The sequence below is a fragment of the Nansenia antarctica genome (genome assembly GCF_963989245.1).
Source record: "Nansenia antarctica genome assembly, chromosome: 6".
Classification (NCBI taxonomy): domain Eukaryota; kingdom Metazoa; phylum Chordata; class Actinopteri; order Argentiniformes; family Microstomatidae; genus Nansenia; species Nansenia antarctica.
Window position 1 is genome coordinate 19,382,959 of NC_137676.1, and position 15,943 is coordinate 19,398,901.

The 15,943-nt window shown below is 43.3% G+C and overlaps 1 protein-coding gene and 1 pseudogene across 2 annotated transcripts in view; one reads left to right on the forward strand and one right to left on the reverse strand.

The window, feature by feature from the left end:
* The window catches only part of LOC308160365 (acidic mammalian chitinase-like), a 685,529-nt pseudogene that overhangs the window by 560,429 nt on the left and 109,157 nt on the right, over positions 1 to 15,943 (reverse strand). The gene's annotated exons all lie outside the window — the stretch shown is intronic.
* LOC308161034 (sperm microtubule inner protein 11-like) overlaps positions 1 to 15,943 on the forward strand; it is a gene marked incomplete at both ends in the record, with an annotated part of 107,198 nt that overhangs the window by 73,601 nt on the left and 17,654 nt on the right. The window lies entirely within an intron of this gene.

Genomic DNA, 15,943 nt, shown 5'->3' on the forward strand with positions numbered 1-15,943 from the left:
CAGTTATGATGCAACAACACAATAGAGACAGTAAAGATGACAGCAATACAACCTGATGGTGGTCCTGGTACACCCTTGTACCGGTTCCAGTACTGCTCTAGGTGCTATTTGGAGCTGACAGTGCCTCATCAGCACCCGGGTCCATTTTCCTGTCAATACAAATCTCAAAAACACGAGTATGGTGTAATGGCCTAGTGATCCTAGTTCTATAATGTCCAATGTCTCCCTTAGTATCAAAAGGCGACATTGAATAAGTAGGTTTTGAGGTCACGCTTAAAAATGTCCTGAGTTTTAGACAACCTCAGGCCCTCAGGTAGGGTGTTCCACAATCTAGGAGCATATATGCTAAAAGCTGATCCTCCAAATCTCTTTGTCCTAGCCTCTGGCACTATTAAAAGTTCCGTGCCACTAGACCGTAGGGGTCTAGCTGGTGTGTATCTTATGAGCATGTCCACCATGTAATTGGGTGCATCACAGTGAAGTGATTTATAAACTAGTAAAAGGATCTTAAAGTCTATTCTATGACTGACAGGGAGCCAGTGTAGTGATCTCAAGACAGGTGTGATGTGCGCTCTCCGTTTGGTCCTAGTAAGGACACGAGCAGCAGCATTTTGAACCATTTGTAGTCTATTTATCATTTTTTGGGGGAGACCTGTCAGGAGAGCATTACAGTAATCTAGCCTACTAGTAACAAACGCATGCATTAATTTTTCAGTGTCTGCCTGGGAGAGAAATGATTGTACCTTAGTGATGTTTCTTAGATGGTAGAAGGATGTTTTAATAGTGTTATTAATATGAGTTTCAAAATTTAGATCTGGGTCAATTATGACACCAAGATTCCTGGCCTGACACTTAGTGTTAAGAGCTAGTGTTTTCAAGTGTGCAGATAATTTCTCTCTCCCAGTTTTCTCGCCAATGATCAATACCTCTGTTTTTTCTTGATTGAGTTGGAGAAAGTTTTGTGTCATCCAAATATTAATATCGGCAATACAGTCTATCAGGTGGTCGATCATCTTGTAGTCGTTGGGAGTTACTGAGATATAAAGCTGAGTGTCGTCAGCATAGCTGTGGTAGTTAACGCTATGCTTCTTGATAACAGAACTGAGGGGTAGCATGTATAGGCTAAAAAGCAACGGTCCTAAAATGGACCCCTGGGGAACTCCACAGGTTGTGCTATAATTTTTTGACTTATGGTCACCAAGGGCTACAAAGTAATCACGGTCAGCCAGGTAAGTCCTGAACCAGTTTAAGACCGGACCTGAGAGGCCAACCCAGTTTTCAAGTCTCTCAATAAGTATGGAGTGGTCTACCGTATCAAAGGCTGCACTTAAGTCTAAGAGCAGATGAATAGTATTTTAGTGCCAAATGTTGTTATTTCCAAACAAATTCTTAAAATTGAATTAATTCCTTTGTCCTTGGTTTCTTTTGTATTTTATTTAAAATCAACATAACTCTAAAATATACAGTATATTAAGCAAACCCATATTACTGGCTCAAAGTAAAGTATGTAAATGTAGACTTAAGGGCTCTGCACACAGCGTGCGATTTCTGTTGCCCGTCAATGTTCCATTTTGAAGTTTGAATGGAAGTCTATGAGAACATCGCATTTACCCACACACGGCCCCGATTTTAATCGCACGGCGAACATTCGATTCCATTCATTTTGAATGGGACAAAGCAGTGCGACAAAACTCGCACGCCGTGTGCTTTGTCCCATTCAAAATGAATGGAATCGAATGTTCGCCGTGCGATTAAAATCGGGGCCGTGTGTGGGTAAATGCGATGTTCTCATAGACTTCCATTCAAACTTCAAAATGGAACGTTGATGCGCAACAGAAATCGCACGCTGTGTGCAGAGCCCATTATACAACAGTTAGTTCCGACCAAGTAATTTGATTGGACAAGAGGCATTCTATGAGTAGTGATACACAGTATAACAGCACTGGGACTTTTAACTAGATGTATCACTCCGCCGCACAGGTGTTCTAAATGACCGTTAATTAGACTACATTGTAGAGCGGACCTGCGCCATCGTACTGCTGTTCTAACCTCCGGACATTTGTAAGTGTGAGTTCAAGAGGCGCGTCTGATTCAATTGCTTGTGCTAGAATAGACTGTGTACTACTGGATACCTCACCGTATTCATTGTTAGAGAGTTGACTCATGTTGATATTTGACTATAATGTGCACACGTGAAATGTGAAAACGATGGAGCAGCGTGCTGTCTGATGTCAACTCGTGATTTGAAGCATCCGGCTTCAAATCCTTCACTAGGTTTTCTGAATTACACGGTCTCCGCCAACAAATTACCAAACCCACTAGGGTGTGTATTTCTACTCAAACCACCATAGATCTCATTCTAACATCGGATGAGTCCAAAATCTCCAAGAGTGGGGTTATTGTATGTGGGCTAAGTGATCATTACATGATCTTTTGCACTCGTAAAAAGCATAAACCCAAGGCTGGCGGTCATAAAACTGTAACCACTAGATCCCTTAAATCCTATTCTAGTGAGGCCTTAAACCATAAACTGGAGAATCAAGACTGGTTAGATGAACTAAAAAGCACACAGGTTGAGGAGGCATGGCTAGGTTTCAAAACCAAATTCCTAAATATTATTGACAGTATAGCCCCCATGAGAACCACCAGGGTTAAAGCCCGATCGGAACCATGGATGAATTCGGACATTCTAAATGCTATGAAAGTCAGAGACCTAAAATGCTCTGAAGTTCAAAAATGCAAATCAAAATTAGTGAAACACTTAAACGAAGATCTCAAAACCCACTTTGAGAAAATTAAAAAACAATGCAACAAACTATGCAATCAGGTAATTACCATGACCAAATCTGCTAAGAAAAAATACCTCGATAACAAAATCGAAGAAAACTTAAACAAACCACGTGACCTTTGGAAGCTACTTAATAGCCAACTAGGTTGCAGTCAAAAACTCAAAACCAGGTCTACAAACATCAGCATAAAATCTGGAGATTCTCTCTTTACAGACAAGCTGGATGTGGCTAAGTGCTTAAACACTTTCTTTACAACCATAGCCACTAAATTAGTTAACAATCTACCACCCCACTCAGGGCGTTATGGTGTAGAGCACATCTGTGCGTTCTACAATAAACTGGGTGTACGCAAAGATGATTTTAAACTCTCCATGGTGTCAAACGATGAGGTGTTTAAAAAACTGGGCGCTGTACACTCAGAAAAGGCCACGGGCCATGACAATATTCCAGCCAGATTTCTAAAAGACTCAGCTGCCTCCATTACCCCAATCATCACCCACATAATAAACCTCTCCATCAAACAGGGACACGTCCAGGGTTCGAGTTATGTGGGAGCCAATGGGAGCTGAGCTCCCATAGAGATGGTCTGAGGCACTCTGAGCTCCCATGAAGGCAGTAAAATCAAAAATCTGTGGGGGTCGCTAATAATACATTACCACAACTATTATTTGATCAAAATGTCAATGTAATGAATATTATTTAATTTATATTATAAATATTGTAAAATAAACACGTTTTCCAAGAGGACTACGCGCACCATTAATCTCCTGTGAATGACAGTATGCCGTTGACTGCCTGCACTTCACCACCAAGACACCATGGGGCGCAGTAGAATATAGTGCAACAGCAAAAGGTTGATTAATCAGCTGTGCGGTAAACCGTTGGAACACACAGTGCACAGCTGATTAATCAATTAAACCAATAGAGTGAGACACCAGTTGCCTTTCAGGAAGTAGTGAGATCGTGCACCTAGCCTATTATTGAGAAGCAAACATTAATTCATTAGCTATACAGGAGTATATTATACAGTAGCTACCATGCCGCCCAAAAAAAGGCCACTAGTGCCGACCGGGTCATCAAGCCTAGAACATTTCGGGTTTTTATCAAAGAAACCTGCTATGACACCTAACGTTAGCCCTGCTGCTACTACTGTTACTGCTACTACTGCTGCTACTACTGAGGACTCTGCTACCAGGCCTGAACGCGCAACACCCACACACAGTTCAGATGAGGGGCAGAATGAAGAGGTAGGGGAGGCAACGCCACAGAACTGGGGAGAAGATCAGTGGAGATCCTGGAAAAAAAGAAACCCCTGGCTATTTGCAAATGAGGATGGCCTTGGATGCCTTGCCTGTAAAGAGGCAAAGACTCTTTTACTTTCAGAGAAAAAGTGGGGAGTGCATTTGGCGGATGCCTGGATCAATGGGACAGTAAGTAGCCCCGTTCAAAAGCAGTTGCGGAAAAATATTTATATACACCGCGACAGTCATGCTCATAAACGAGTTGTTGTAATAGCAGAGCTTAAACAAAAGGAAGTGCTTCCTAAGAACGTAGCAGCACTCACTTCCATTATGTACAAGGAGACAGCAAGTTCGTTCAGGGCAGCCTATACTGTGGCTAAAGAAAGGATGCCATATACAAAACTGAATCCAATCATGAAGCTTAATGAGATGAATGGCGCGATAGTCGGCCCTACTCACCGATCAGATCATTCATGTGCACAGATTGTAGAGCACATTGCACAGGAGATGAAAAATAAATTCATTTCTAATGTCAAATCACTTAATTCGAGTATTAGCATAACAATAGATGAAAGCACAATTCATGGACGAGCGTACATGATTATTTATGTCAGATGCGATGTCACTGGAAATGGAGATGTGGACAATGTGTTTTTTGACATAGTTGAACTTGACCAGGGCACAGATGCCGAGTCCCTGTGCAATGCACTGAAAAACAGCCTTCGATCAGCGGGAATGGATGACGAATTTCTTCGGAAAAACCTAATTAGCATAGCCACAGATGGGGCGGCCGTGCTAACAGGGAGAGTGAATGGACTCATAGCTAGACTGAAACGGGACTTCCCTCGGCTGCAGGCAGTTCACTGTCTCGCGCATCGGTTAGAATTAGCGGTGAATGACTCATTGAAGGAGGTGACAGGCTGTAATCATTTAGAGTTTTTCCTCTCAAAACTCTATGCTCTTTACCACCAGTCCTCGAAAAATGCAAGGGAATTACAGGAAGCAGCTGCGGAACTGAACCTGCAGATACTGAAAATAGGGAAAGTGTTCACAATAAGATGGGTGTCCAGCAGTTTCAACACTGTCAAAGCTGTGCTGAAGGATTTTCCAGTGTTAGCACATCACTTTAAATCAGCTAGTGAAGATGGCTCACGTTCCGGTATGGAGAAGGCCAAGTACACTGGTTTACGTAAGCATCTGACATCCACTGGATTTCTCTCTGATTTAGCGACAATGAAAGACGTGTTACGTGAACTACAAAGTCTCTCCCTGAAACTACAGAAACGCGACACATCCCTGATTGATGCAAGCCGCCACATTCACCAAACGATCGAGGTGCTCTCTGCCATGAAGGACCAGGGAGGGAAAACAGAAATGAAAGTCAAAATGGCCATAACCAGCGGTCAGTTCAAAGAGGTTGCTCTCACCGAAACGCAACGTAAAATAAACAAGTCCCAATTTTACCAGTCAATTATTGATAATCTCACCAAGCGTCTCCCTGACAGTGAGCTGGTAAGCATGTTGAAGCCTCTGGATCAGCACTTCTGGCCAAAAGAGAGGGCAGAACTTGTTCTATTTGGAGAGCGTGAGGTGGGGAAGTTTGCTAAACTTCTCGGAGAGCCTTCGAGTGATGCTGTCAGTGAGTTCAGAGACTGGAAATTACAAGACAAGGAACAGCAGGGTAAAACCTTGAAAAGACTTATAGTGGCGAGCAACACTTTTCTTCCGACCTCTGCAGAGTGTGAGAGGGGCTTTTCTGGATGCAATGACACTAACAGTCAGAACAGGAACCGGCTGCAAGCCAGGAGCCTTACCGCATTGTTGTTCGTGGACTTAAATGGGCCTCCGATCGACAAATTTGACCCTCTCCCGTTCATCCAATCTTGGATAAAGAAAGGACATCGGACGTCAGCATCATGGGTTCCAGGACCGCGACCGCAGCCTACTGAAAACAGACCACTTTGGTCTATCTTGTCTCCGTAAAGGTAAGGTGGCTTTTACTTTTTACTAACCTAGTGTACTAACCTAAACTGTTACTGTACCCAACCCTAACTATATGTTTACATGCCAACTAATTAGCTCATTCATTTCTGTCATTTAGAGCTGAGGGGAGCAACAGAGAGACGGACAACAGGACAGCAACTGAGAGACAGACAACAGGACAGTAACAGAGAGACAACGGGAGAGGAGAGCAATAGAGACAGAACTGAATGCACTGAACCTTTTTTTTATTCTTTGCATTATTAACACTGTTGTGTTATTGTGTTATTAAAGTGTTTAAGTGTTTTATGGTAAAGCATTATGAGTGGTGTGTGTGTGCAGGGTGCTCGTGAGTTGTATATTTTGGGGAGGGGGGAGGCTTGTGTATGGGGGCGGGGGCGGGGGGTCCTCACACAAAGGACTGACCACCTTAATCCGCTACTGCCTATAGCTTATTAAAACTTGTAAGTCCCATCGCTGTGTGGGCATGATTCGCGCGTGCATGAGAACATTTCGCACTGTTATTTTGGAGACCCCCACAGAGTTCATCTTATAACTCGAACCCTGGTTAGCCCGATTGCACTTGCATTAATAAAGCGTTATATAAATATAATTTATTATTATTATTATTGCCTACAGCTAATTGTTACAACTTAGTGACTTTAGTGACACATTCTTAGTGATCGAAAAGCGAGTTTACCTTGCACTCGCTCGTATCGGTCTCATACACAGTGAACGAGTGTGTTGCTATGAATGGATTAAACAACACAGCATTAATTCAGCAGGATATGTATTACATATATAATATTCAATATAATTGAATACATTTTTCTGCGAACGTGAGTGTTCAACATAGAACTAGCCGCGTCTGTCCGTAGTCAAAAACGAGAGGTGCAAAGTGTTGCTATGAACTGACAACACCGTATTAATTTATATTAACAATTCCCTTGATAAAAACAATTTATAAAGCCAAGCTCAGTATCTGGACTTACCATAAACGGATGCAGTGAAGCTGAAGGTGACAAAACCGATGGACTGACAGTTCGAAATGTCATGCCGAGTTGTTTGCATATGATGACGTGCACCACCACTAAAGCATTTGGGCGACATGATTGGACACCACTAAAGCATTTGGCGATATGATTGGACACCACTAATGAACCTCGCTCTCTAACACTGAGCTACATCCCCAACCTAGAGCTGACAGGCATTTTCCCGTTCATTCTCTGGATAATGCTAACTTTTCCCATTTATTCTCTATGGGTATGTGTAATATATTTTGTTTTTGTTGCGACGTTCAATACTTCAGCAAGCGGAGAGCTACAGATCAAATGTAATGGTGATTTACACAATATACAGGAGGATACCATGTAATTAAAAGCATTAGGTGTACCGATTGTAGCCTGCAGGGGGCGCTATTAGCCCACCATCCCAGATATTGGATGTGACGTGTTATAAAGCTCCAGTTGTTGCAATGGTGAACTCGAGTCTGCGTGCATATCAATATCTATCTAAAGAGTAATCTCCAAGGAACCGAGTCTGACAATATTCTTGCATTCAGACAGTTTTTTCTTCAAACTGATCACTTATATCATTCTCTAATTTACTACTTACACAGTATACTGAAACACTTTATTAGGAACACCTATACACCTTCTCATTCATGCAATTATCTAATCAGCGAAACGTGTAGCATCAGTGCAATGCCAGTGCAATGCCAGCAGCTTCAGGTAATGTTCACATCAACAATCAAAATGGGCAAAAAATGTGATCTCTCAGTGATTTTGACCGTGGCATGATTGTTGGTGCCAGACAGGCTGATTTGAGTATGTCTAAAACTGCTGATCTCGTGGGAATTTCGCGCACAACTGGCTCAAGAGTTCACTGAGAATGATACAATAAACAAAAATCATCCAGTGAGCTATGGAGGGCGGACGGAAACACCTTGTTGATGAGAGAGGTCAATGGAGAATGGCCAGACTGGTTCGAGCTGACAGAAAGGCTACGGTCAGTCAGCTAACCACTCTGTACAATTGTGGTGAGCAGAAAAGCATCTCAGAAGCACAATGCATTGAACCTTGAGGCAGGCTACAACAGCAGAAGGTCACATCGTGTTCTACTTCTGTCAGCCAAGTACAGAAAGCCAAGGCTGCAGTGGGCACAGGCTTACAAAAAATGGATCCCAGAGGTCAGCTTCCTTCAGCCCTGCCTCAGCTAAAGAGAGGCATCAGGTCAGTCATGTTAAACATGCTCCTCCTGTTTTGCTTTATATATCATGAGTGGTTTAACCAATAGTAGTTGAGTATTTTCTTGTCAAATTATTTTTACTCCCACCACAGGAGATTCCTCCCGCTGAGCAGGACCAGTTCACCAACATGATCAATCGCGCCCAGCGTGGACGTATGGATGAGCAGCGCTGTTCCTTAGGTCCTACTAGGAGCACCCCCTCAACTCCGAAAAGCTCCAGTACTGTACTCTACTCCGAACTAGACACAAACACCCTGCTCTCACTCAAGTTGATATTCAGGCTCCTGTCGTCTTCACTGATCCTTTCTCTCTTACAGGTCCAGAAGCTGATCAGTTTGTCAGCCTCTTCACCAACTCTCAAGGCCGCCAGCTGGGTGGCCAACTCATGTCACCTGCTTCTCCAGGGATACAGAATGGAAAGAGTCCATCAGAGGCTGGACAGGATTCAGACCGCCTGTGTTACATCATCTCCAAAGCCCAGGTGGGTCTCATACATGGCAGAATACAAGTTCTCATACAGTAGGTTAAGTTATCACAGGTTAGCTACAGTGGCGGCTGGCCGATAGAGGGCGCTGGGGCGCCGCCCCCACCTTCACTTCCTAGTTGCGATTTATAAACGTTTTTTAAAAATAAATAAACATTGTTTATTCACAAAATGCGGCTGATATTCTGTCTGCGCCTATCAGACTCCAGTTTTATTTAGGAAGGAGCAGTCCAAATCAGCCTCTCAAACCCACACCACCCTTCAACCAAGCTCATCTAGAGATCCGCAAAGATCAGCCTCCTTCAGCCTTGCCTCAGAGTATGAGAGGATGCAGAATCCCCAAGCTCAGGTACACTGAATAATTTTTATTATATGATATGATAATAATAATGACATGTTTAGTTATATTTAGTATAGTTTGATGTTGATTTGTTCATGTAGCTTTCTGTACATTCTCATCATCAAACACCATCAGGCACTTTTATTTCCTACTTTTTATTTTTACCAATGTTTGCTTCACTACAGTCCTGAATAAATGGCTTTATGTTTTCAATTACTTTCCAATAACAATGGAATATTTTCTACCAAAAGGTAACACTGAAATTGTCCATGTCCTTCAGCCCACAACTGGTAAGCCTACCGTATGTACAGTATGCTATTGTTGACTGTTCAGGGAGTGGTCAGTGGAAGAATTACATAGAAAACACTAATGACAATGGTGTATTTTTGTATGTAACAAAAATGATAAGATCAAGTAAAAGACCAGTGATTTGAATATTAATTTGGGAACTTTGAGAAAAACTTTAATTAGAATTGAACATGACTTTTGGTATCTTTCACAGGGACGCAAGGCACACGACCGGTCATGCTCTTTCCCAGAGATCGTCCTCACCTTGGGAACCCCAGGAGAATCCCAGGTTATTCCTCTGAGTCCAAAACCAGGCAGACCACTCTCTGTTAACCTAAACCTGGTTCCAATAGAGGGCAGTCATTCCAGACCCTCCTCCCCCAGCCTGGCAAAGCTACACACCATTAGGAGACCTTCCTCTCTTAATGCAGCAGCTCCCAGGCATCCCTGCCCTGGGCCTGCTTCACCTCATCGGGATGCACTGAGGCGACCACAACCAAGCCCACCTCAGCCCAATAAGACCAGCCCCATGAGCCCAGATGAAGACTACTTCTCCCTGATCCAGAGAGTCCACACCGCCCAGATCCAGAAAGCAATGGGACAAGGAGATAAGGGGAAAGTAGATCAGGGAAAGGGGAAGGTGGATCCAGGCACAGGGGAGGGAAAAGGGGGTGGAGAGAAAGACAGGGAGGAGGGTAGGAGGAAAAGATAGCTGGATAATGGTATTAGTATACCACATGTACTCAAATGACTGTAAACGTGTAATCTATAATACTGCAAATATACAAAAACAATCATGTTACAAGAAAAACATAAAATACATTCCTGGTTCTTTAAATCAATCAATAAGTAGGTTACTTCTGTGCTGTTTACAAATGTTTAGAGGTAGAAACCCTGTTATTGTACAAACTACCTTCTGACAACACTGAAATTGACAAAGGTTTGTTGAGGTCACGAAACAGTAATTCAAGTATAACAGTAAAATTGGTAAGAAGCCAAAATTGAGTAAAGAATAAAAATGAAAAAATAAGCTACAAAGTCATGTGAAATGTAAAAGGTTAAACTACGCTGCATTTTTGGGTGTAAGGAAATGTGCAATGTGTAAGGTGCTTTGAGACTTTTTGTTATTAAAAATACATTTACATTAGGTTATAACCTTATGTCTTATAACAGTAATGAACAATTAGTGCAGCAGATTAATGAAATAATCGTTCGCTTGGTGATACAAGCACCACATTTGGCACACAAGTGCTTTGGGACCTACTCTCTCAGAAAAGTACGGTTTCCACTTGAAAAAACAAAATGGCCACCATTTTTCAAGATGGCCGCCAATCGAAATGGATTCAAACAGCGTTTTTGACTGAATAATCCTATTTTGATGGCCTATACATTGAAATATATTGTAGCGAACGGGAATCTTCTAGTGTAACTCGCCCCATGCGGGAGTCGAACCCCGACCTCCCACATAACCGACGGCCGCGCTAACCATTAGACCAAGAGAGTTAACTCCCTTGGAGGAGCTGTTAACGGGGCCTCATACAGGATCGTTACACTATCCTCACTGTTCGGGAGAGCGTGCCCTCACGCTTCACTATGTCAAGTCCCTCACGTGGACACGCCTCTCCGATGGCCTTCCTTCCATCCCACTTCTGACACCAGTGTAGCGAACGGGAATCTTCTAGTGTAACTCGCCCCATGCGGGAGTCAAACCCCGACCTCCCACATAACCGACGGCCGCACTAACCATTAGACCAAGAGAGTTAACTCCCTTGGAGGAGCTGTTAACGGGGCCTCATACAGGATCGTTACAATATGTTTTTGAGTGTGAGAAATCCAATTCTGCATTTAGAATATCAAAATGATTGAATATTATGGTGATAAAATGGGAATTAAACTAAAAACACTCTCTTGGTGTTGTTTCCGATACGCAAAATACGCATATTGCATTTAAGCAGTGCTACAATTTTATTTTATTTTATAATTTCAAAAAGGACACAAAATAACCAGAATGATTGAGCAATTTCCTAAAAGATGCATTAAAGACATTAGTTTCACTTTTGGCTATTGGACCTGTAAGCTACTTGTAGGTAAGGCCACGTAGAGGCTGTCTTTGTCTCCCCCAATGTTTTTTTGTTGTTGTATTTTGTATTATTTTTCTTTCTTTTTTTGTATTTTTTTTGTTTTTTTATTTATACTTTAGTTAGCGGAAACACAGAAAACATGTCCAAGCATAGGCTGCATTGTACAATTCTGAGCAAAACATGGCTGGCAATCATGGCTGTTTCTTCTTTTAGTCCTCACATTCACAGGCACACAACTGGGTACACTTCAGGCCGAATCGATAACATTTGCATCGTCCTCTGCATTCAGTCTTGCAGCCGCATTTCGTCAACTGCTCACACGTCTGAACAATCGGTGGAAGGGTTGTCCAGACCACTTGCCAGACCTCACCATCTTTTTTCCAGCCCCAGTTGGCAGGGCTTTCAATTTGCATTTTGCACACTGTTGCCTGGCCCCATATGCAGGCAGCTTGGAAGGCAGACCGTTTCACATGCTGAACGAGGGATGCGCTTGTCGGTGGAATGGCATCATAAGACCTTTGCTTCCGCGCAAATAATTATAGTCTTGCCTCATCAACCTTGCCTGTAGTGCTCTGCTTGTCATACATGGTGATGACAAACTTCATTCGATGTTGAGGTCTGCATCTTCTATGATAGGTGGGTACTGAGTGAGCTTTTTGAAGACAGGGCTCACTTCAGGGCAAACCTCCCATGCTTGCCATGCCGTTTTTTTGCCTTTGCCACGAAAAGCTGACACAACATCACAGCCAGTGAAGGCGTGAAAGAACAGCATGCCACTGGATTTCTCTGGGCCAAGAGAACGCACCATGTCATGGATAGGCAACCACTTAATGGACTGACCTTGGCCAAATTCTACCCAAAGCCTTACTAAGCCTGCATCCTGAAGAGTCGCAAAAACATTGACTGCAACAACAAGAATATCTGTGTCGCATGCCTTGATCAACACAGACTTCATCTGTTGCTTGGCTGCATGAAGAGTATGTATGAAGATTCTGGAGTCAGCTTCCTCATGGTTACATGGACTAAAGCCTTCAAGGCTGATGGGCTTGTTTGATAGAGCCTGCTCCCCTTTGGTCACAACTATGACATTGTTGGGACACAGGGTCACTATCTTGTCGGCTAGGAACATGAAGAGCTCAGTCTTGTTGTTGCTGTCTCACAGGAAGCTTTTCCAGTTGGGTGGCAGTTTGTTTTTGTCTGTCACTCTTCGTCGACCTCCCATACCTCTGTTTGACCTAGTTTCAGCCTTCAGGCTTGAAGTCCAGTAGACATCAAAAATGATATCTGTTCGCTCATACTTTGATGAGTGGGTCTGGATTTTTGGAACTACATCCTGGACAGCATATTCTTCAAAGGTCTTGGTGTCGTAGGAGACAATGAATGCACAAGAGAGGAACCATCAATGATAATGGCATCACATTCTGGTTGTTTGTCAGGAGGAGAAATGGTAGCTTCCAAAATTTTTGAAAGCTGAGACTTCTGGCCAGTGTGGAGTGTCACTCAGTGCAGCAGGGAAAGGTTGATTCTCATGCTTAAAGAACTCAACTCGTAATTGGCACGATATAAAAAGCTGCGAGAACAGACGACAGTCATCTTTGAGTACCTGCTTCTTCATGTCACTGGAAGCTGCAGCTGCCTCTTGGCGAAAGAAGTCGGCTTTGTTCTTTTTAATGGGCTTATAGAAGGAACCCTCATCCCCCAGACCATTGAAAAAGTCTCTGAAGGCAGCTTGACCTTTCTCAAAGTGAGTTCTTACAAGCTCAGCAGCACTGGGATGTGCGATGGTTTTTGTGTCCAATGTGAGCAGATCTTTGGACTCTTCCTGGAAAGGATTGCCCAGATCCTTCATCACATCAAACAACTTTTGGACCTTGTCAGTGAAGGACTTCTGAGACTGACTGGTCTGCTCATGATGCCTGACATCTTTGTTTGCTTCTTTGACTTGAGATGCCAACTCATACTGGTTGACTAACTGGCTAACTTCTGGTCCAGACACCATCCACCGCCTCAGTGCAGATGGATCCTCTGTAAGGCCAATGGCACCACCATCACCTTTAACAACTGCATTGGCCTGCTCGTGAGCTTGGTCAATGGGTAAGCCTGAGAACTCCCTGTTAGTCTTGTGGACCACAAACTTTCCAAGCTGAAATTCATGGAAAACCTGAGGATGAGTTTGCTCCAAAGACGCCATGTCTCTGAGGTGGATGGGGAGCCATCGAGCATAGTTCACATTGTTGTTTGCAAAGAAGAATGGAATTAGAGCAGACAGTGCTTGACAATACAAGTTGAAGTTAGCTTCTCTGAAAGATCTGACCAAAGAGAAAACCACCAATTCCATTGACAACACAAGCTCCCAGAATTGAAACTGGGGGCTCTACTCCCTGCGTTTATCACACCAGTCACTGAAATTCAGGGCTCCTTCATTCTCCTCTGCACAATGGTACTCATATGCTTCCTTTCGGAGCATGTAGAGACAACATGCTGTAACTTGGTGCATTAGGCGTGTTCTTGTGACACTTGAGGCAGAAAGAAAGGAGTCAGCTTTTCCAGAAGAAGCTACCCCAGCCTCCACAAGAGCACCTGTCCACCCACTACTCTGAAGCAGGGTCCCCAGTGATCTGAATGCAGCCATCTCTATGTGGAGTCCACCAAACATTACAACAAATTTGTCCTCGCCATAGGCTACAGGTCAGGCCAGTGCCACTGGACTTGTTTGGCAAGAGCATAAATAGGCTGGTCTGCAGTTATCACGGGAACCTGGTTTGGGTTGAGGTGTGCAATAGCATCCCTGACTTTGTTCATGGAATGCCTCACCGTGGCAACAGAATGTGCCTCATCACGAAGAAGGGGCAAGAGTGAGGTAATGCCCACTTCAAATTTAAGACCTTGCTTCTTCTCTGCATGGTGGACTGAACCCCATGGTGAGTTTCACAGCAGTGATGTCGACAGATGGTTGACCACATCATCTCAATTAATGGTGATGAATGCTGCCCTTCAATTTAATGCAATATCTGTGATCAGACAGCTTCCAAAAACGCTTATTTTGAGTTACGTAATAGCCACCATCTTGAAAACTGGTGGGCCATATTGGAATTTAATTGACACAATTGAGTTCCAGTAAGGATACATTCATTTTGATGTTTGGACCATTAACCCATTTCTATTCATTCAAGTTCTACTCCAAAAAACGTTATTTTGCATCTGATGAGGCGGCCATCTTGAAAAGTGGCAGCCATCTTGGATTTTCAGCTGGAAACCGTACTTTTCTTAGAAAGTACATCCTGGACATCATTTGTGCCAAATTTGGTGCTTGTATCACCAAGTGAACGATTCTTATGAAATATTGATTTAATCTGCTGCACTAAATATATTAGCAAAATATACATCGATGACTTAAATCACTAAACCTTTATGTTTGCATGTGTGTATTAAAACATATTTGGGATTGTTTAAGTGTGTGTGTGTGTGTGTGTGTGTGTGTGTGTGTGTGTGTGTGTGTGTGTGTGTGTATAGGTCAGAGGCAGGTTGAGTCAAACTGTGTGTGTGTCTGTCTGTCTGTCTCTCTGTCTGTCTGTATGTGTGTGGTGTGTGTACAGGTCAGGCAGTTTGAGTCAAACTGTGTGTGTGTGTGTGTGTGTGTGTGTGTGTGTGTGTGTACAGGTCAGAGGCAGTTTGAGTTAACACACACTTTGGGAGCCCTGAGTATAGCTGACACAGTGGGGACTGGGACCAGTTCCTTCTTTGTGAAAAGCTGTGTTGTGCTATGCACCTCTTTGCTCCATACAAGCCCAAAAAACATCTTTGTCTCTTATGGCCAAAAGTCGGTACAGGCTCCAAAGTTCTGGAGCGATCGACACATACACATTTAACCATACACATTAAAAAACAAACTTAGTTCTATGTAAGCAAATCATTGTGCACTCAGTTCTAACTGGTCAGTCCTTTATTTCCATTCACTTGATGCTAAAAGTCCCCCCCCCCCCCCCACACACACACTCTGGATGAATGATTGGGGTGTGTATCACAAGATGAGTGGGGTGTCTCTCATCTGTCCATGCACATGGAAGCGGTACACAAAGGTGTATTCCAGGTGACCCCAATTACTGAGGATAGCCAGCTCAACATAGCGATATGGGGTGCCATTACGGTCCTGAGAGAGAAAGAAGGAACAACATTTGGGAGGTTGAGGGATAGAGGGGTGGAGAAAAATGGGAGCGAGCAAGAGTGGATGAATGCTAGGGTAGTCAAGCTGAAGAACATCTCTACATGTGTCTCTATTGATGGATTTCATGTGCGACCACAAACATCACCACAAACATCTATTAAGAATGTTTGAACACTTTCTTTGGTACTATGTTCCCTATGTACTTCAATGTTATCGCTCTCAGCTCACAACTCATGCATTCACGTACCAACATGAAATCCATCTATTGGTACAGCACTTTAGTGGAGTCTATCACTCACAGGCAGTTTGAAGGTCTGGATGGACTCTC